Source organism: Cryptomeria japonica, chromosome 9 (genome assembly GCF_030272615.1).
Source record: "Cryptomeria japonica chromosome 9, Sugi_1.0, whole genome shotgun sequence".
Classification (NCBI taxonomy): domain Eukaryota; kingdom Viridiplantae; phylum Streptophyta; class Pinopsida; order Cupressales; family Cupressaceae; genus Cryptomeria; species Cryptomeria japonica.
This window is the reverse complement of record NC_081413.1, coordinates 473931082-473953690: the sequence shown is the minus strand read 5'-3', so window position 1 is coordinate 473953690 and position 22609 is coordinate 473931082. Positions and strand designations below refer to the sequence as shown.

At 38.6% G+C, this 22609-nt stretch overlaps 1 protein-coding gene across 7 annotated transcripts in view; it reads left to right on the top strand.

Moving 5' to 3' along the window:
• Positions 1 to 22609, top strand: part of LOC131075956 (long chain base biosynthesis protein 1) — a 289362-nt gene that overhangs the window by 24451 nt on the left and 242302 nt on the right. For 2 of the 7 annotated variants that reach the window (XM_058012953.2, XM_058012949.2), the window contains exon 2: positions 55 to 140. The exons of the other annotated variants lie outside the window; for them this stretch is intronic. The gene's annotated coding sequence lies outside the window, so the exon portion shown is untranslated. The remainder of the gene's footprint in view (positions 1 to 54; positions 141 to 22609) is intronic. 7 annotated transcript variants of the gene reach the window in all.

The window sequence follows — 22609 nt, the reverse complement described above, 5'->3', positions numbered from 1 at the left end:
TGGGAATAAAATTGATTGAATCAAATCAATTTACACATTTTTTGTTGTATGTAGAGGTCAAGGAGATCTAAATGTTCATCACCAACCATCACATGTTGTAAGGCATATTTAGATCAGTTTCAAAACTGGAGCTATTGAAGGTAAGTGAAGAAATATAAAATTTTATATTTTAGTTTCACTTTAAGTTTAGTTACACTGACTTTTTAAAATATTTTAATTTGAAAATGTAATACATATTCTAATTCTTTAAAGTTTGTTTTTAATAATTTTGTCAACCTTTGAAAAGGTTTCCAAGACCAATTTTGCCCCTAACACAATTGTCTTAAGACGATTTTTGAGGTTCAAGATGTACCTTCTAGCATGGTCATTAGTCAATCTTGGTCCATATGGAGGAAAAACAACACTGAGAGGGCAACAAATGCAAAGAGGATGATCATAGATAATGCTTGATGGGACTGTGTGGAGTATATTCTTAGTTTCATTGAATCTGTTTTGAGTATAATTTATTATATTTACATGGACGATACTTGCTGAGGGGAGATATATGATGCAATCAACTCAATGATTGAGAAGATAAAGAATATTATAAATGAGAAAGAGCAAGATTTTGAAGAAACTTTTTTTCAAACAAGTGCATTAAAGATAGATTGAATAAAATGACCACCCTACTACATCTTGTTGCCTTTGCATTAGGTCCAAAATATTATATTGCTGAGATTCTTGTTGTGCCAACAATAATTGCTCCATATAGAGATTATGAAGTTGTTGAAGGGTACAAGGTAGCATTTGTACACTTTTCCCTAATCTTGATTTACATGTTGTAGTAACAAACGAGTTCACTGATCTTGTACACTCTAATGGTCAACCGTCAAAGTATTGAGGCTTTTCTTGGAAAGTTTGTAAGAGATGCTTACAATTGGTGGTACTTCCATAGATAACTATTTTGACACTTTCAACCTCTCGCTATCACATTTTTATCGCTACTAAGTTTAATAATTTTTTTTTTTTAATCTTTAAACTTTAAAGTTTTATTTATAATTTTTTAAATTTTAAATTTTTATAATTCATAGCTATCCCTCTACTTTGTATTAGTAGGTTTCTAGTTCATATGCATTTGAGAGGAATCGGAGCATATATTCATTCATCCACTTAGTAAAGAACAATTGATTGCACTCGAAAAATGCAGAAAATTTAGTGTATGTGTGTTCCAACTTGTGCCTCTTTTTGCACAAACAACATGGATACAAGGAAGGAGACTCAAAGTTGTGTGGTATGGAGCCAGACTTGAGTAGTTAGAAAGTGAGCACACTTTTATCGCGAATGGTAGTGGCATTGTTTGTGGTTTTTCAAATGTTCTTGCATCATCTAATGTCCATGTTGTTGATGATTTAGAAAATCCATTTGAATGATGACATTGAAAATTGATTGTTGAAATTGATATTATTATTTTGATATTAAGTTTGAACAATGAATATATTTGTTTGAAAGTTTAAATAATATTCAAGTTAATGGTGGATTTGTTGATTATATGATGCTATGTGGTATTCTACACTTAATTCCTTTTTTTGGGCTACATAAATATACATAATATTTATAATTTTACATGTTTTTAATACAGGTGAACACAAAACGAATCCAACTCCCAATTTGTTTTTTTCTGGATCCACAAACTAAATCCATGAACTTGAATTAGGATCCAAACTAGAATTGACAACTTAGTTAAAAGGTAAAAACTATTGAAATGGCTTGCCATGTGTGCTTTGACATTGCTCTTGGGCTGCCATATAGATTTTAAGGGCATTGATTTTTATTCAGAGCCAGATATGGATCAGACCCTTCTCTAGGAAAAAAGGTAGACTAATAGACACTCTAAAACACCTATAGGTTCTTTCAAAGAAAGCTTAAGGAGCTAAGAACCAAAAAAAGAGTTAATGGTTAATGTCCATTCAAATCCATTCATAATAGTATAATATAATATTTGAACAAAGAAGATCCATGGATAGAAAAGTCATACAAAAAATTTAAAAAGCAAGATAATTGAAATGGTCACAGAATTTCAAACTCAACACTCAATAATTTCTGCTTGGAGGTTGATATTGAGTCTTTCTCAATCCATATTTTCTGCACTCTGGGTATAATAATTAATCTATAGTATCGATGATAGGGATAATGCCACCACAGTAAAAGGTAGCACATATCACCTAGATAAAAACTGAGAGCACTCGCAAGGTGCGGCATTGAAATCACATGCAATGTTAGTACTAGAGAGAGGTTTGCACCCAAAGTCTTCTTCTAGAGGGACATGCACAATTCAAGTGCCTTTCAAGGAGAGCATCACTTGATTGATTATCAACCTTTTAATTCTTATTTCTAGTCTACAAATGGATTTGTGCACTCTTATAGCATACAAATTAAGCTTTTGCAAATTTCAATTAGTATTTGTATGAAAAACACTTTTCACCTTGCTTGTAATTCTCCATCTAAAATCATTTTGAGCTGAAAGTTTCTTAGCTTGCAGAGTGTATTTAGTAGCCACATGTTTTAGTGAGAATCAAGGTGTTGAAAACAGATTTATGTTTTTTCTTTGTAATTGCTCCTAAAGTGGCTTTGCCAGATGAATAACATGCTATATCAAATTTTGGACTGGCACACAAGTTTTATGACTAACAAACACTTCTTGCATTTACTCGTCTTTAACCTAGTTATCATCAAAAAGCAGAATATCCTTTAGACAATTCACTTTTAGGAGTTGTATAGTAAAAAGAAAGTGTTGTGATGTAATCACACATCGCCCCATTGCAAATGGGGACCCTCACTTTTTGCTTGGCTTAGGTGTTTTGTTAGCTCGTTTTGGCTTGGTAGTAATCTTCTAACTGTTAGCCTTTGGTAGTGAGAAGAGTGGTAAGTGTTAGGTTGTCAATGATGTCATGTTTTCAAGGTTGCTTAGTTGCAAGTGTTGTCAAGTTGGAGGTTGTCAAGTTGCTAAGGGTATAGGGGTATCATTAGGAGTCGATGTGTCGGTTGAAAATTTTGTACACTTGGGGAAATATACAAAATTGTGGTTTCAACCACAGCACACGAGTAAAAACTCTCCTAATTAAGGGAAGGCTCCCCCTATCTAACTACAACTTGGAAAGTAAAATGGGATGGGACAACAATCTTTCTTCTGTTTTCAAGAAAGACAATATCCTTTTCTCTTCACAAAAAAGGATAGCGATTGAATAACAGCAGTAACCACTTTAAAGTGAAAGGAAATGAAGTTTCCTGAAAGCGCAAAGACTTCCGTCACTTCCTTCGGGACGGGACAGCAATATCAAGCTCAAAGACTTGACTATTGGAAGTCCTATCTACCCTTTGCTATACTAAATTTTACAATGAATAAAAGACAACAGCTCAAAGACTGGAATAATTTATTCTTTTAACACAAAGACAAGAACTAATGCAAGCTCAAAGACTTGCTGCTATTTCTTATCAAACAATAATTTTTCCTCAAGAATAGATGCAAGCTCAAAGACTTGCTGCTCCTTCTAGAGATTTCCTATTTTAATTAATCTTCTCTACTTGCAGCTCAAAGACTTCAAATCAGACTGGACTAAGCTCCTTTAGAAACACTTTGCATAAAAGAGATAAAAAGATTCAAACTCAAACATGTAGCTCAAAGACTCAAAACTTGAGTAATCCTTCTTTATTATTCTTCAAAACCTTCAATTCACATACATAAGCTCAAAGACTTCTTGCTGTAAATTTGGCAGAGTTTTTGCTTGCTTTCCAAAAGATAAAGATTACAAAGGACCCTCTCTTCTATTTATAGGAGAGGAGCCTTGAGAAAAAGGTGGGAGGATCCTAACTAACTTGAGAAATTCCCTCAACCACCAAGACCTATTCAACAACTAATTATGACTTCATCAACTAACTAAGACTTATTCTAACTACAGTCCTAATCGGACACAACTTGTAGTTGCCTTACCAGTAATTACAAAAATGCAAGTGATGACAACTTGCCGAAAGGGAAACTACAATTCTGAAATTACAATTTTTAAAAATTTACAACAAGTGTTAAAAAACACTTAAGTTGCCACTCTTGAAGATACGAACAAATCGAACTTCTGAATAACTTTCTGCAATTCATCAGGATCTGGTTCATGAGTGTTCATAGCCACCACCCTAGTTTTTACGATGACATCATGGCATTGGCATAGCGTGGAATTCCCTTTTTCCAATGCTGACCGGATTTCCTGCAACTCAATTTGATACTTAATCAATATTTGAATGGAAGCGACTGAGAATTGCTCACTTCTCCATTCATCATGAATCTTGAGTTGCAGGTCTGCAAGAACTTCTTCCTTGGGCAGCAGCTCATCATTCTGATTTAAAATGTCGCAGGATGCCTTTTTGCAATGGGAGGTCACATCTTGAAAGACTGCTTTATGCAACTTTAAGGTTTCATCAATTTCTTCAATGAGTGATTTGAGAACAAGAGATTTGTTCTCCAGGAGTTCCTCATATTCAATGTATGTGACTCTGGAAGGAATCACGTCATGCCCCTGAAGAACGCCCAACTGATATTGAGGCATCTTTCGCCAAGAAACTAAATTTCCCTCAACCTTCTCCAAATTTAGCTTGAAAGCACCCAAGATTTGATTCAACTTATCTTCAATGATCTCCAATTTAACCATCATTTCAAATACCTGTCTTATGACTTGTGAACATAAGTCATGCAGTTGATCAACTCAGGTGTCTAAGGCTTGAACCTTTTGGGCGGCTCTCTCGATACCTTGGATTGGTTCACTGACCCTGGAAGAAATAGGTACTTGGCCTTCTCCACTTGAAGGTTGAGTAATACTTTGGATAGCTGCCATGAGTCTTTGATTCTCTACTTCTAGTTGATCTTTCTTGGTCAACACCTCATCATATCGTTGTACCAATGTAGCCACTGTTTGTTGAGCATCGTGCTTGACAACCTCATGAGTCTGCTTACCCAGTTGAACTTTGGTGATCCAATAATCAGCTGCTTGCATTTCTTCAATTGGTTTATCTGATATTGGTTCAGCAATCTCTGCCACTCTCATCCGGTTTTCATCAACGATCACCCTTGAAACTATCTTTGCCTTCTTAACAGCTTTAGGTTTTGATTGTTTCAACTGTTGGTAGTCGAAGGGATCAGGTGAGATCACCTGCTTCTTCCTCTTTGCAGTGAAGGAACTGAGCCATGGAGGTAAAGCCATTAACTCTGATTCTGGGATAGAGGGAGAAGCAGTTTCTGTTTGAATAACAGTGGTGACCTTGGGAGAAGTGTTCGTCTGGATAGCCACCATAGTCTGCTGAGTGACGACAGGATGTGATGAAGATGTCATGAACTCATCAAAACAGGTCATAGAAGTATCAATATCAGACACAGGTACATATGAAGGATCTTCCGAAAAGATATTCAACAAATTTTCCTGAGGATGGCCTTGAGATGGTTCTGCTGCTGAAAGTGGGAGGACGTTCTGTGGAGATTCCAAAACTGAAGGGGCAGATTGAGAGCTCACATCTATCACAGGAGGAAACATGGGTACCTCAATAGGAAATGAAGAAAGAGAATTATGTGGAGACTCTATAGAAAGTGACTGAGGAGCATTATCAGATTGAGTTTCTTCCTCTGAAGCTTCAGGATCAATCACATGAATTTCCAACTGTGGTTTCTCCTTGCCTTGAACTGTTATTTCCTGAGGAGGAAGCACCATTGCACGGCTGACTCGCAATTTAATCCTCGTAATAGAAGAGGATGCACCTTCTTTGTTGTCTAGTTGAATTTCAGACTTCCGCCCAAGAGGACCTGTAGAATCATCTTCTTTCCCCACCTTAATCTTAATGAGCTTGACACCATTATTCTTAAGCCAGATATTGGTATTGGCAAGAACTGACTGAAATCTATCCAAGATAGAAGTGCCTTCCTTGTGAGACCAGTGGATAGAAGGAAGCGGAGCCTCATCAACATTCTGATTGACAAACTCAGGATCAAGAACGTTACCATCATCAATCATACCTTGTGGCATGTTCGCGAGGTTTAGATCCACAATCTGTTCTGCAGTGAGTCGGCAGTAATCCATCTTGCGAATCTCCTTTTCGGTACGAAGGTCAGCCCAGATATCTTCTATCCGGTGTACATGGATGAAGGTTTTCTTGATCTTCTCTTTCATGCCTCGGTAATCGAAATCAGCTTTAGGTTTGAATCTTTTGAGTCTGATTTCCTGCAACTCAGTCTCCATAGCCCTGGCCTTGATTGAAGTCATTAGAGAATATTGACCAATCTTCAATGGGTTGTTGGAAGAAATACCCATGCCAACCTTGTGCTTAATTGACTGGTGTGTATGCACAACCATGATCTGCCTTCCCAATTCCATGAGAATAATCTTATCTGTTGGGTACCGTGGGAGCATGTAAGGCTGCCCGCCATAACACCCAACTCTCATGTAGGTAAAAGTTGGAAATTGGAGAAACAAACAACCATATTCTTTCACCTTTTCCCATGCTTCATCTGAGACTCTTTTGTTCTTCAAGTTCTTGTCAAATTGACACAAATAATGACCAAAGAAAGCGTCCTGAACCCTTCTGAAATGAGACCTACTTGATCTTAGAGGCAACTGATCATAGTATTCCCAAACCGGTACAAGCATGAGGTCACCCTTGGTGGAAAGACCTGGGAAATGTCTAAGTGACGCAACAATATACACGAGATATGAATTCATGTAGAAGGTGAAGGTAGTAGGGACGACTGCAAGTTGCTCACACAAAGCATCACTGATGATTTCACCCCAACAGATGTGCTGAGACTGCCTTACTAACATAATAAATTGGTACATCCAAGGTTCAAAAACATTGGAATGCTCCAATCCCATCATACGGCTAAGAAAAGTAATAGTATCACCGTTCTCATTCTTGAAATCAGACCGATATAACTTTGCCCATCTGGTAAGCGCAGTGCGAGATTCATGAATCCATTTGTTGATATGACGCTTACAGTCTTTCTCCCTTTTGGCAAAGTATTCAGCTGCACTTTGCTTGGAGATCTCTATATAAATGGTTTCGGAAGGTATTTTGAAAACCCTCTCTATAGCTTCTGCATCCAGGCGAATGATCACTTCCCCATCATCATTTCTAATGACTCGTGACTCCTTGTCAAAATGATGAGCACATGCTAGAATAAATTCTGGTTCTAGGGCAGCAACTGGAAAGGATGCAGCATGATGGATATGGCTGTCCAGCAACCGTTGCATATCCCCCTCCTTCGGATCTTGAATCCTTTGTATGAATTCAGACATGTCAACATGCCCTATCTCAGTATCCTTGATATGATCAAGGGAGGAGGAGATCTGTGACTGCAGAACTTCATTCTGGTATTTATCATACCTGTATTTCATCTTTTTTGGAGTGGGAGATGATGATACATCTGTCATCTGGAAACAACCGGGAATGCTGCAATGTAAATCCAAGAGTATCAAGGCAATATCAAAGTCAGCATCTTTAGACATTTTCACTCCTCCAAATGAGAAAGTTCAACTTTCGTATTTTGGCTTTGTGAGAGGAGATATAAGAGGTGGAAAAATAAGCTTTTGACTTATTTCGGGTTTTGAAACATGTTTCGCAAGTACACAAGAGGGAAGTACAAACGTGCAATCGGATTTTAAATTCCGAATGCAATTATACTTGCGAAACACGAAGCATGATTGAATGGAAGGAGAATGAATTTTCAGTTTGGAAGTTGGGAAGAACACATTTGCAATTGGTTTTCTAAATCCAAATGCAAACTTATTTACAAACTGAAAATCAAAGGAATGGACGGAAAAAGATATTTAGGCATGCGGGAAATGACGAAGATGATAAGTACGGATGAGGGAATTGGAAGTGGATAGGTAAAAATGAATTTTGGGAAGATCACTTGGAACTTTGTCATGCCAAAATGGGAAGGACTTTCAACTTGCAATCCGGATTTCAAAATCCGAAATTGGGAAGAACTTGATTTTTCCGTCATTGAAACTTGATTTTTGGACTAAAGAAGGTTAAGTCTTTGTCCAAAAAGGGAAGAACGCATCTTGAGGTAGAACTTTTCATACTTGCAAATTGGGAAGATTGCAAATTGGGAAGAACACATTTTTTCTTGTTTTGAAACTTGATCTTTTGGGTCAAAGAAGGTTAAGTCTTTGTCCAAAAAGGGAAGAACATATATTTTCCTCTTACTTGCAATCGGGTTTCTAAAACCCGAATGCAAGTAAAGAAGGAAAATTTTCAATGGGGAAGAACAACTTTTACTTTACAAATTTCTTTGTAAAATGGGGAATTTCCTCTCATAAACCCAATATGAACGTGAACAAAACCAAAACTTAAACAAGGAAATTGCAAGGAAAGAAACAAGAAAGAAATACAAAAATAAAAATTACTTTGCAAAGATGAGGAGAGATCCAAGCTTGTAGAGTCAACCAAACATAGAAGATGAAACCCTTTAAATAGAAATTAAACAAAGGAAGAAACTTAGCCACGCATGGTGACCAAAGAAAAACCGATTCGCTATAAAAACGCCATGAAAAATGCCAAGGAAGTAGTTCAAAAACGATTTGATTCATCATTACATACAAGAGAAAGCAAAAATGATTTAGAATTGAAAGCATACCTTGAATGAAAAAGGTGCGAAACTTGCAAAAAACGTGACTGGTTTTTAGGGCGTTTTTGCAAATCGATTCCCCAAAATGCGCACAAAACGGTTTGAATGCAGCTTGAAATCCAACGCATTTATGATTAAATCAAAAACGCCTTAGGAAAGAGCAGATTCGAACCTCCAAACCGTGGCAAATGGCACAAATGCATGATTCAGAAAAAAAAACGTTGAAGAAGACAAATGGCGAAAATCAGTTTGATAGATGCGTAGAACAAGGGTTTGAATCCTTCAAAGTTGCAGCAAATCCGCCTTTGGAAGGAATCCCTATCTTTCTTCCAAAAAAAATTCGAACCCAAATCAATTTGCAAAGGCATGGGAGAAATTTCGGGTTTTAGAAATGGAAATACAAGTTTTAAAAATGTTCATATTTTTGCCTCTAAGGCAAATTTCGGGTTTTAGAAAAGAAAATACAAGTAAAATTACTTGTAATAGGGAAATAGAATTCCCTTTACAAGTGATTTTACTTAAAACATGTAAAGGGATTTTAAAATCCCATTTACAAGTTCTATTTAAAAATAAAAAATAACTTTAAGTCATAAAAACATGTAAAGGGGTTTTAAAAACCCATTTACAAGTTTTACAAAACACTTAAGTCATTCTACTAGTAAAGGGGGTTTTAAAACCCTTTTCACCAGTTTCCAAAAACTTGTAATTGGAGAAAAATTCCCCTACAAGACCAAAAGCTTCAAGGGGGTTTTGAAAAACAAATTACCAGTTACTGGTAATTATCGAAAAATTCCCCTACATTGAAGCAAAAACATAGCAAACGGACTCGAAACGCGACGAAATTCGAAACGTAGCTTGGGGATGGATCAACAATCGATCCAGTCCAAGGATGGGATGAATTTCTACCTCGGGAAGCGTGCCATAGAGTAATTTTTTTTCATTTTTTAATAAAAATTTCCATGTGATAGTCCAATTTTTGAAATCAAAAATTGAGGACAACACGATGACAAGTGCATATAGTGGAAAACTTGCTTGTAGTTCCGTCAGGAATTGCAAGCACATGCTCAGGGTCTTCAATTTCAAAGTTTGCCTAATGCAAGGTCTAAGGGGTGAAAAACATGAAAAATTTGCCTAAGTAATTTTTAACCCCCTCATTTCATGTAAAGGAGCTTGTGCGAGGTCACCTTCCAAGTGCGCCCAAACTAAATTTGAGTAAATCTTGGATGGGAACTCAAGTTCACCCTAGGTCTTTGATGCTAGTTACCTTGTTAGTTGTGCCTATTAGCTTGTGCAATCTAGTCTTTCATGTGGGCTCTAGCAAGTCATTGTAGGATTCCTTGGTGAATGTGCTCCATTTATAACCTTGTATGAGGCAACCTCAAGACCTCACCATCTCAAGATGTGCAAGCTTAGATGGCAATGCAAGAATTTGATTAAGTGATTGGGTAAGGATGCAAGCCACCTATCTAGGTGCGCTCATTAAGTTGTGCAAGATACTCCCCTCAATACACTCCAACTTGTGCAAGCAAGGTAATAGAACCTGCTCTTCATCATCAAACTATATAAGGGACCCCTTCAAGAGCACCCACTTCATGTTTTTGCAAGCACACCCATCAAACCCGCTATGCAAGCCTTGGGTTGATTTGTGCCCAGTTGAGGATAGTTGTGATGTGATCAAAATGGTTTACGGCGTTAATTTATGCATACATATCTTGTTGATGTATGACTTTGCTTTGTGTAGGACAAGAGGTCAAATGTGCTCAATAGGATGGAGTCTTAGTAAGCTTACCAAAGTGTACCCCAACTCTTTAGTGCCATCCTAGCTTTTATACAACCTAAGGTCTCAAGTGCGCTCAATGCATACCAGCCCTCTAGATGTGCTCTAGGGTTTTGGAAGGGCAAACAAATTCAACAATATCGAGTTTGTTTGGGTGGAGGTTATAAGTTATGCAAGCCACATGTTAAAACCCGCCATGCAAGGTGAGGCTTGATTTGCACCCTAGTTGTAGGATGGTGGGAGAAATGATGGAAGTTTGACTAAGTGATGATTCAACCCCTTCAACCCATGCACAAGCTTATGCAAGTATCCACTTCAAATGCGCCTAGGACGAGAAAAGAATCACTAAAAAATTTCTAAGTGAGGGAGTTAATCTCTTGCTCCATGATCAAACTTGTGCAGAGCTGAGTTCTAAATGCGCTCTCTCTTTGTAGTTGTGCAAGACAACCTTAAAATCCCACCCATGCTTTTCATCTCGATTGTGCAAGGCAGCCTTTAAACTGTGTTCTGCAAGGAGGTACCTTGGATGCACTCAAGGGTAAAGGTGTTGAGTATCAATAACAATCTTATGTAATGCGCTCTACAAAACAATCAGCCCTAAAGGACTTGCAAATATAGACCTAAAAAACAGATCTTATTTGCTAAGTAGAGCATTGTTGAGATTTTGAAGTGCGAGTTGTGTTGATGGGATCTTGATGGATTTCATACTTATATCGCTCAAGAGGGGAAGAAGGTTACAAATAAGGTACAATCGACTTGGAGGGTAAATTGAATACTTAAAAAGGCCAGCTTGCTTTGTGCAAGAGTGGGCCTAAAATCCACTCACCCCTTTCTTTATACATGTGAGCCCTTGAAACCCACCCAAGGGGAATAATAACACTTAAGTCGGCTATAGAGAGGGTAAATTCAGAGGAATTTATGTACCAAAGGGCCCTAGTCAGATAAATAAGGTAGCTGGGGTAGCATCAAGGGTAAGGAGGCGTATACGAAGAAGATTAATCTCCATTCAAACACCAATTTAGTCCAAGGAGAGGGAGCAGATTTGCGAATGAAGGCAGAAATCAATCTCCATGCAAATTCTATCAGCAATACCATCTTCAAATTTTTATTCCTTGTTCTATCAATATCATTCCTAGAATGAGGGAGTTCAAGTGCCTTGATTATTTAGATCTTTTCTTAATATTTGATACAAAATATTGTTGTCTTATAGGTTTGACACAAGGATCTTTTCTTAATATTTGATACAATCCTTACCCGTCTCCTACGGTGGTTACAATAAAGGAGTGCATGTCGCTCATGGCATTAGGCTGATAGGAACATGAGAGTCCTAAATGTCAGCACCAGCATACTGTCATAAGCGAGGGGCACTCATTCACGGAGACCATCGCACAAGAGAATTAAGGAAGATTGCATGATCATCATGATAACTGTAGTTAAGAAGTAAAGCTTATCATTTAATATGCCAATATCAGAGAGATGCCATCACAGTGTTCCAGAGGGCTACATTTCTAGAGGTCAAAGCCATAACATCAATAAGATCTTTGTCAAAAGGTAGCAGTCAATTTTTACGGTCAAACAGCAGCAAGATCAAGAGGTTACAGTGCAGTCAAAGGGTAGCACCAGCAGCCTTTTAAAATAAAACACAGTCATACATGCTTTCAAGTACAGTCATGGTAAAGCTTTATATATCAGCCCAATGATAGAAGCGAGACATTTAAGGAGGCTTAGTAAAATGACAGCAGTGATAGCATTCACTATAAATATGGAAAACATAGTTGCAACCCCAAGAATATCCATAACCCAAAGCAATGACAGTCCCTCAACAAGTTCATGACCAGCTCACTAAAAAAGCAATACATACAAACTTTCATATTGAAAATATTGATGCCGAAGGATTTCACATGAATTCATGAAATGGAAAGACAAAATTGAAAGGATAAAGAGGTAGCTCGTAGTGGCCAAAGTGTGACTAAATCTGGATTGATTCTTATCATGTGGCTTCCTCTACAAACAAGGGTGGTGGATCTTCTTGGAGGTCAAGGCATGTAGCTGCATTCTATGATGATAGGTTTTTGCTGATCTTTGCTGGAGTAGCAAAATCCAAGGCATTTAATGATCTTTTCTGTCTCAATTTTGAAACAATGGGATGGTCCAAAATTACAACTAGAGGATCAAGTCCTTCATCTAGGGTTGGTTGCATTGCAGTTCTATTTGGTATTAATTTGTGCCTTCCAGGAGGGAAGAGATGCCATCACACGGTACTCAGAAATGTTGGTTTTTGACATTCGAACAATGACATGGTCAAATGGTTTAACATCAGTGAACAGCTCCATTTTTAGCATTCAAGGTTTAATTTAGAGGGGCAATGGAAAAGAAGGATCTGAAAATAGTCTCTCTGCTATTTGAATCTCCAGCAAAAAATTTGAGACAGCAATATCAAAAGCCATTGAGGAAGTTTTCAATTTAAAATTTTTGTGTTGTGATGTTACAGTCTCATTTCAAGTTTAATTGGTGGGTCTAGAGGTATGCACATGGGCAGAAAGATGCAGGAAATCGAATTTGTTCATAGCATAGTGAAAATAGAAACAAGAAGCCTCGCCTGAAGCAACCAATAATGGCAGAAATACACAACAGTATTCAAAAGAAAAAACCCACGATCTGCAGAATATGTGCAATAATAGATATACATCCACAAAAATGCAGTGACAACCCCAGGCAATTTCAACCCCAAAAAGCAATAATTTTTCATGTTTTTTAGATTAGCTGCATGCTAAAGATCGAATTGCTAAATAGAAACAAAGGGTCACCAAAAGCAGCCATTAATGGCGGAAATACCTGCCGTATTTTCGAAAAACCCATGGCGGCCAGACAAAATTCACGCCCAGTTTTCATTAATGGCGGGATGTGCAGAAAATCAGTCCACGTTCAGCCCAGTATGTGCCCAGAATCGACAGAGGAGAAGAGACTCTCATGGCGGCACCCAACACTCGAAGAATAGTGCCCAACTTATTATTTTTGGCAGAGAGTATGCAAAAATCAGTCCACGATTAGCCCAGTGTGTGCCCAGAATTGGCAAAGGTGAAGAAAGAGTCACACTGACACCCATTAATGGCAGAAATCTGCAGGAAATCGTCACAAATGCCCTTCATTTTCTCCAAAACCCTAGCATGGCAGTTACTCCACGCAACAGCTGAAGGAAGGAAAATATCGAATGATGGTAAAAATGAAGCATTTTAGGTTTCTCTTTCCCTAAAGATACATCTCGAGTTGCAAAGGCATTATTTAGCTTTGTTTTCTTTTTATTTTCTCCTCTCTAATACCCTCGTAAAATGCCTAGGGGAGGGACAAGTTTTTACATTTTATCATTTTGTAATTTCACATATAACATTTATTAAGTAATTTATTAAATTATCACTAAATAAATATTTTATAAAAATAAATATCTATTAAGTGAAAATTTATAAATTTTGTATGTAAAATTACAAATTGATAAATGTAAAAATGTAATAGGTAAATATTCATCAAAGTGGAATTAATTTTATCACTTTATTGAATTGCTTATTATATTACTTGGATTCTAATGTGTGAAAATGTTTATTAAAGTGAAACAGATTATCACTTTATTAAAATTTTAATCAATATCTTGACCTTCTTGTAAAAATGGAATGAATAAATATTTAATGAAGTGATAATAATATTAATAGATCACTTTATTTGGTATTTATTTACCTTTATTAGGAGGTCAAAGAAGATATTTTTTGCATTAATGAAGGCTTGCAGGCCTGTCAGGAGATATTTTAGGACCATTTATGATGCATTTAGGGGCTTTTATGGTAGCAACATGGGTTGGCTTGACTTTGGTTCAAGTGAGTTCCCTTTCAGACTTGTTTGAGGGCTTGAAAAGTGGATTTTTTGGTTCTGCTCGCCCAAGAGGAGGTGGAATTTATTATTCATTATCTGCTTTTTGGAAAGCATATATTCCAGCCTCCTTTTTTGTAAGGGTTCTTCTTCATTCATCTTTTTGGCAGACTGTAATTTCTGAGTTCTTTCTGCAAGAGGGAATGTTTTTGTAACACATTTTCAGGAATAATAAAGTTTGGTGATACCTTTTGGCAGGGATAATAGTTTGTACCTTCTCAATTTTTCTGTTATTGTGTGTCTTTAGTGTTAGGCAGTTATTTGTGGTTGGCTTTTGCCCCCCTTAAAATTGCACTTTCTGTTGATGCCTTATATAGAAATACATATACTCTTGCAGGTCATAAGCTGTGTTTTTTAGTAGTTATCAGTCTTAGGTTGTGAAAGAAGGAGTTTTTTCCTCTTAGGACTGTGATTATCCAGCCTTATTATTAAGTATTGATGCAGAGATTATGGGTTGTTGGTTAGTGTAAAAGAGCTTCATTATCACTTCTATACTGTGTATCATTTGCTTATTTGAATTTCAACATATCATCTGGTGCATCACCTTAGGTTTAGATTTTAGTTTCAAATGTTCTCCTTCTCACTCTTTTCCTTGAAGAAATTGTTAGTTTAGGTGAAGAATTCGAGAAGAACCAGCTTACTCTGGAGGTCCACTTCAGTCTTAAGGTTACCCACAACCTCGAAGTTTTCCCATGTTTCAATAGGCAGCTGAAATTCACAGCTTTTAGTAGAGGGTGCAGGCTTTATTGATAATAGGAACATTTTGCAAGCTTTCGATAAAAGAAGTGCATTAGTTTTTTATTCTTTTACAATGTTATGTTTTATTTTTGATATTGGTAAAATTGTGTTTTTGAAAGGGCACAAACCCTTTTACATAAGATTAGTCAAATGGTGAGAAAGATAAGGCCCACATGGATTGGAACATCCAAAAAGAAATAAAAAGACCAATAAAGATAGAAATAGAAAACAATAATAGAACAAGTTCAACATAGAAACAAATAAGAGAGAAGAACAAATAGGAAATTACTCTTAGCTAAGATCTACAAATTTTTGAAGTCTAGATGCTCCTTACCACTCTTCAGCAAGAAATTTAACTTGATCTTCAAATGCATTCTCCAAAGTTTCCCCATCTAGATCAATAATTATAAAAACTGTTGTTGCATACTTCTGATATATTAATTTGTTGATTAAGTTTTATTTATTAAGTTTAGTTTTCAAATTTCATTTTTATATGCTCTCTTGTTTTAGGTGTCAGAACTTTTTGTTAGGGTTCTATTGTTGGTGAATGGGGAAAAATTCTATGGAGTATCTATATAAGGCCACGAATAAGACCAAAGAGACATCTCAACATTTGTATGGTTCCAGGAGAAATCAACATGAACCCATCCAGTACAATATTAATTGGAGGCAGAACAAACACTCCACCAGCATATTCATGTTGCTTCCTACTATTTGAACCCTAGTTTTTTCTTCAATTCTAAAATATTCCTAGTAAATTTTATTAGCAGTTTCAATAAAAAAATTATTATTATTTTTTTCATTTGTTTTGATGTGATTTTTTTGGATTGTTTCAATTTGCAAAAATTAAATAGATAAATTTATTCTAAACTGATTTAATATTGTTTTTTATAAAAAATAAAATGCTTACAATAATAAAATTTAATGAATATAAAAGAACTTGGTAGGGTAGCCGTTGACTTCAATTATCTCCCATCAAATAACTAGCTGCTAGAATGAGGCGACCGGTTCCCTAGAAAAGTATGAACAATAATAAGGAAGCTTCTAAGTGTGGGGTGGTGCGCTTACCCCAAAAAACGCATTCAATATTTAGACTTCCACACAACTTTGTAAAATTTCTCACTAGTTGAAAAGAGGTGTCCACAATACAATTTGAAGTCCATTGCTCCTTTTTATCTCTCGTCAACAATTTGCTTCCCATTTCAACCTCCCGCTGATTCAGTTGGTCAACAAGTCCAAAAGGATCCACACAATTCAACATTGTCTTCTTTAGGTAGTGTGACTCGCTTGAAGGATATTATTTCTATCATCATAAAGTTGTGACCTTAATTTTATATAGTTTATCATGAGACTTGGGTAGCTGAGACAAATATGAACTCCCATGTCATTCTCCCGATTCCTCAGCTCATTTAGATGGGCAATTGAATTTTCATTAGATTCTGATTCCTAGTTAGAGATATTGTTAGCCAATGGAAGGGGAGGCTAGGATATGCCCATTGATTACTTGTCAAAATGCATTGAATACAAATGGAGTGGACCCCTTTGCAACAAATATTGGTATGATTGGGTTGATAACATTTGACCAACAATTAAGTCTAGTGTTTGGTTTTATTTAGAAACAACAATGCCTACAAAATTAATAAAATATTTATTTTATTTTTAATTCTTTGCCGTATAAGAAAAATAAGACAATTTGGAATTCCCATTAAGCCTAATTTGACCTTTGAAAGAAGCCAACAAAATCAATCAAAAGATTTCCGTCCTCGACAGGGTCCCCCTTCCTATTTGGGCCTTTCCGTCTTCGCCCTGTTGAGTTTCGTGCAGAGCCTCTCGCGTCCTTTCGAGCGAGCCTGCGATCAGTCCGTGAGATGATAATGTTGTGCGAGGGAGCCAGTGTCCATATGGTCAGTTGAGCCCTCGGGCGCGAATTTCAAGAGATTGTTCAAGCTTGTGAAATCGCCTTGAATAGGCATGGGATGTTAGAGACTGGCGAATCCCGCCAAGTGAGGGACAGCGCCCGTGAAGGTCGCATAAGGACCCAAAGTCGCCAGTTTTTGCGTAAGAACGATGAGAGAGGTTACATGATGTTTGTTTTTACAAATCCACGAGATTCGAATGAATGGCGATTCTCGCCAGCTGAAAGGCAAAAGAAGGGCGAAATCTTTAAAGTGCCTCAAGGTGCCGAAGTTGCCAAAATGCCCAAAAGGGGCGAAATTCGGACCTTAAGGCCGAAATGTAAAAAAAGGAGGAAGTTTGCAAAACTGTCAAAAGGTCCGAAATATTAGAAAAGTTGACAAAATTGGTGAAAAGGCCAAAAGGGCCGAAATTCAGACCCTTTAAGTGAAATGCTTAAAAGTAAAAAGTTGACAAAAGGGCCAAAAGGGTCGAAATTCGGACCCTTTAAGTGAAATGCTTAAAAGAAGGAAGTTTGCAAAACTGTCAAAAGGTCCGAAATATTAGAAAGTTGACAAAATTGACAAAAAGGTCAAAAGGGCCGAAATTCAGACCCTTTAAGTGAAATGCTTAAAAGTAAAAAGTTGACAAAATGGCCAAAAGGGCTGAATTTCGGACCTTTGGGCCAAAATGTAAGAAATCCAAAGTTAGTGAAAAGGGCTAAAAGTGCCGAAGTTCGCACTTTCTAATAAAAGTGCGAAAGGGGTAGAATTGGCAAAGGCCACCAAAGGTCCGAGGTTTTCAAACAAAGTAAAATCGCCGAAGTTGGCATAGCCCCTAAATCAGCGGAAGTTTGCAAAACGCTTATTATCGCCGAAATCCGCATTCTAGGGGATAGGAGCGAAAAGTTTGAAGTTTGACGAACCATGCCCAAGCGTTGAACTTCGCGTGACCAAGGGTAAGTGCAAAGTGTTTGAAAGTTGAAAATAGTCCCCAATCCGCCGAAGTTTAGATGGAGTCCGAAAATTGCGATTTAGAGGTAAGGTGCGAAGTGTTTTAAGTTTAGAATCCCCTCTCCAAACCTCGAAATTCGGCAAAGGGTGTTTTGGTATAAAGTTTTCAAAACCTCTCCAATCCCCAAAATTCGCGAAAGGGCGAAAATTGTCAAAATTTTAAAAATTGGCAAACAAGTCAAATCCGCCGAAGTTTAACGAAACGCCTATGGATGCCGAAAATTACGATTTAAGGTAAATACGAAAGAAGGTTTAAAGTGATAAATGGTTTTCAAAACTCTCCGATTCACCGAAGTTTGCCATCCGCAGCCCCTTTTCAGAATCACGTTTCAACTAGGTTACCCAGGTTAAAATTGCAAAAACGCTCAAGGTTAGAAATTGCTGAAGCAAATCGCCCATATCGCCAAGGTAAATGGCTAAGTCTAAAATGCAAAATTGCAAATTCTTTTCAAACCGTAGCTACAAAAATTTGAATTAGAAAGTTAACCGTTGAAATTCAAAATTGCAGACCCTCCAAAATTGCAGACCCTCCCATTCAAAATTTGGAATTTATTCTCGTAGGGCAAATCGTGCAATTTCTCGCCATTCATTTTCACCAGGTAAGTACGCTCTACCTCTTTCAATCGTCTGAAGTATTTGCAAATTGGATAGATGTGTGTGCGAAAAATTTGATTAAAATGCTTAAATCTTGAGAATCGCATCTTTTCGTTTATAGGGCGTCATGCAAAGCAATCGAAATCAAAATTTACTCCTAAGATTTAACTAGAAATTGCATTTTCAGACTTAGGAAAATTTCTCAAGCTTTGTCCTTTTTTGAAAATTGATCCTGAAAATGCCTAAATATAACACTGCAGTTGAAAGCTTTAGAACTATTTATGTTTAAATCAATCAAGCTTTTAAGTAACAATATCATGCTGTTTCCGATTCAATTTTTGAATTAATCCTTGAATGCTAGCATAGTCTTTATCTAACCCGCTTTGCTTCCCTTTTATCGCCTCGTAATCCGCATCCGGCTGTGCAGGATAAATGCCTAAATCAGTGGTAGAATCATCAAAGACGCTTGCTACAGCTGAGACATCACGAGCATCCAAATCAGATATCCCTCGCCAAGTCGAAAGGATGAAGTACCAGTATCAAAGAGGGGGATTGAGAGAGTCAAAAGTTCAGAGCGTCTGGGATAATGTCGGTGATACTGACCTAGGCCATATCGATATCCAAGATTTTAGGAGCCGAGTCTTCTCCCCTAATGCCTACGACAGACCTAGGCAGATGATGGAAAGTGGCATCGCCCAAGCAGCAGGATTTCCCCCAGCAGTGCAAAACTATGAGTTAGTAGTAGAGGCTGCCCGCTATTACCAGCTAGGTTCTAGATTGGTGCCCCTCGAGAACATGACCCTCGCTAACTTCACTCCTGAGGCCATTGGCAATGCATTCGACATTCCCTTCCCGAACAATCCCACGGCCACGACTATAGATGAAGCGCAGAGGGCGTATGATATGAATCCCGCCAGATGCAGAACACTGATCAATGAAGAGTGGTACAAGGAGAGAAGACCTCCAAGCATCAGAATTGGGAAAAAGACCCCAAGAAGTGACTTTCACAATGAGCATGGGGACATGGTCACATTGCTCAGCAGGGTTATGGGACTCCCTAAATCCAACTACTTTGAAGAGTGGATGTTTTATTTCACAGAGCAAGTCTTCACTGGGAAGTTCAAGTTTGATTGGGCCCAGATTATAAGCGACAACATCCACACTCAGCTAATTGAACTCGAGACAAAGAAGTACTTCACTATGACCTCTTATTTGGTCTACATGTTCGCTAAGAACCAGCCACTGCCAGGTTTAATAATGAAAGGTGAAATTGGGAATGGACTTGATCAGGTAAAGGTATATGATTGTTACCCACAGCTTCACTATCAGGATATAGCTCAGAGAGAAAAGAACAGCCCGGCTTATGCAGTTGGCCTGTATGAGCGCGTTAATGACGCCTTCACAATGCGCTTGGTCAGGCTTATGCAGGGAGGATTACACATAAGGCTCTCGGAGCAAGCTACTATTCTAGTACAGAGATACAGAGCCTTGTTCATCCAGTTCCCAAGGTTCTCCTATATCCGGATAGCTGGCTTTGATGGTGCCCCTCTTCGGCTTCCATGGTACCAAACCGACAAGATAGTTCTTATGGAGGTCGCAAGGCAGTCACGTCTGACCGGCATCTTACTTAGAGACAGCAAGCAGGCTGGATTTGCTTTCCCCATGATTATAGGCAACCAGGATGTCCATCTAAAGACCTCCACCCAAGCAGAGGAATCCTTTGCAGAGCTGGCCTCCACTGGCCTATAGGAGCATTTTCCAAGGAAATGCTTTGATCACGACAATCTGGCAAAGAGAGCCTATGGCAGGCGGTATAGAGAAAAGGAGTCAGTTGAAGATTATTGGAAAAATTGCTCTGATGACTATGAGGTCCGAAGGCGTGAATATTCTAGGCTGAGTGTGCAGCAAATGCGACTCTATGAATATCGTTGGGTCCCAGATCAACTCACAGATTCAGGAAATTTCCTGTAGGTCCGGGAATTTGAGGCAGTAAGGCATCTTCTGTCGGGTGTTGATTGGTTGCAGGACCCGATCACTGATTTTGAGGCAGTCATGGCAGCCCCAGCAAGATATACAGACCAATGGTTGCATCAGCAGATTGAGCGACTAATTCATGAAGGAGTCCAGTTCACTTACCACTTAATGGGTAGCCTTGATTCTCAGTCCTCCGAAGATGAGGGAGCTTCCAGTGCACCTAGGGAAGAAATTGAAAAGCTTGAGAAAAGGAAGAAGGCTAAAGCCAGCAGAGGAACTCGGACATCCAAGAGAGCAAGAAGGGAGAAGATTCCCATTAGGAGGCCAGAGGTCACTTCATCGTCAAAGGACCCCAGTTCGTCCGACGATGTAGTAAAATTGGATTATATACCTGCTCCTCCTTCCCAGAGTGACATCGATGCATTTGGAGCTGATGATCCTCCCGCACCTGACATGCTAGATGCCGAGCTAAGAGTCATTGAATCAATCGAGCCAGGTAACCAAATTGAGGAAGGAGAGATTCCATCCATTTAGGAGATCAAAGTACATGAACCCACCCAACAGAGTCGCCATGAACTGCTGCTCCATAACACTGCCAAAGATGACTCTACTGTTGAAGGAAAGCAAAAGACAGAGGAGACCTGGGAGCTCGAAAAGACTGAAGAGCTACCATCACATGAAGGTACTAGGCAATTGTTCAGTGAAGTGGGAGAAAACTCTGTTGCAAGCAAAGAGCTTGACACCTCCTCCACTCCTCCCGTAACCGAGCAGCTACAAATTTGTGATGAGGCGATTGAAAACATCAAAGAACAGAGTGCAAATTTAACCATAGCATCAGCCCAGACTGTACCTCAAGAATGGTTAATTGCTCGAGCTCAGCGCAAAGCCGCCACAAAGCCACCCATTGACTTGGAGGACATCTTCTCACGTATAGATCAAGCTAAAGCCAAGGGGAAGAAAAAGCCCAAGGCATATTCTGGAATGACCAAAGATGAGCAAAGGAACCGTACTCTTCACATCGCCACCCCGCCTGTAGACAAGCCAGCAGATCAGAATACACTGGCATATTATAGCATCACAACCGTCCCCATCGGATGAGCCACTAAGGAAGAGGAAAAGGAGGAATTCAAGGATTCAATACAGAACATGCTCAGGCAACTTGAAGAGATAACAGCTGAAAAGGACATGTATCGAGCTCGTGCCGAGCAGGCCGAGGGATACATCGATCAACTCCTGAGACCATTACACAATGCTTCCGAATCCCACATTCCCCCGACAGCATTGGCACAAAGGACCACAATAGAATTTGAAGGAGTACGGGATACTGCGAGGGCCGTCAGAGAATGGGTACAAGGCATCAAAGGGAGGGGAGAACGAATCCTTGAAGAAGTAAAAGAGATGGCTCACCATCGAGAGGCCACCCTGGTCCGGCTATTAGAGGTAAAGAGGGAATCCCTTAGAATGCATGAAGTGGCTGCCACTACTCTTCCCCTCATGAGAGCTCTCTTCTGGACCCATGCACAGATTCCTACATTATCCACCATCTTAGATCCTTATAACATAACCACTCTTAAGGAATGGTACTGGACTATCACCATGAAGAATGACACAAGAGAAATCACTGATAAAGAACACGATGCATGCGAGACAATTCTGAACACCATGCAAGAACTCGGCAAAATGATCCTCCGATCAATGGTCTCGGGATGGCAAAATGCCCTGTCCGATGAAGTGATACAGCCGGATTGGGAGGAAAGACTAGGGACGGATAGGATCACCTATTCCGCTAAGGACCTAAGTTTTGCTGGTCAATTCCAGTCAGACATGTTGTGCTTCGAGCGTAATCGTTCCAGCTGGAAGGATGGTTTGAAGCACGTAGACCAATACCTTGAAGGCATGCAGTATAAAATCCACCATCCTCCTATGCCTCCATTCAGTTTGCTATTCCAATTATGCATCAGGTTCCAGGAATACGTTCGTAAAGAACGTACAACGGGTCGAGACCTTTGGCAAGAATATTTGCATGGTGAAGATGAATTTCTAGAAAAGGAGTGTGAAGCT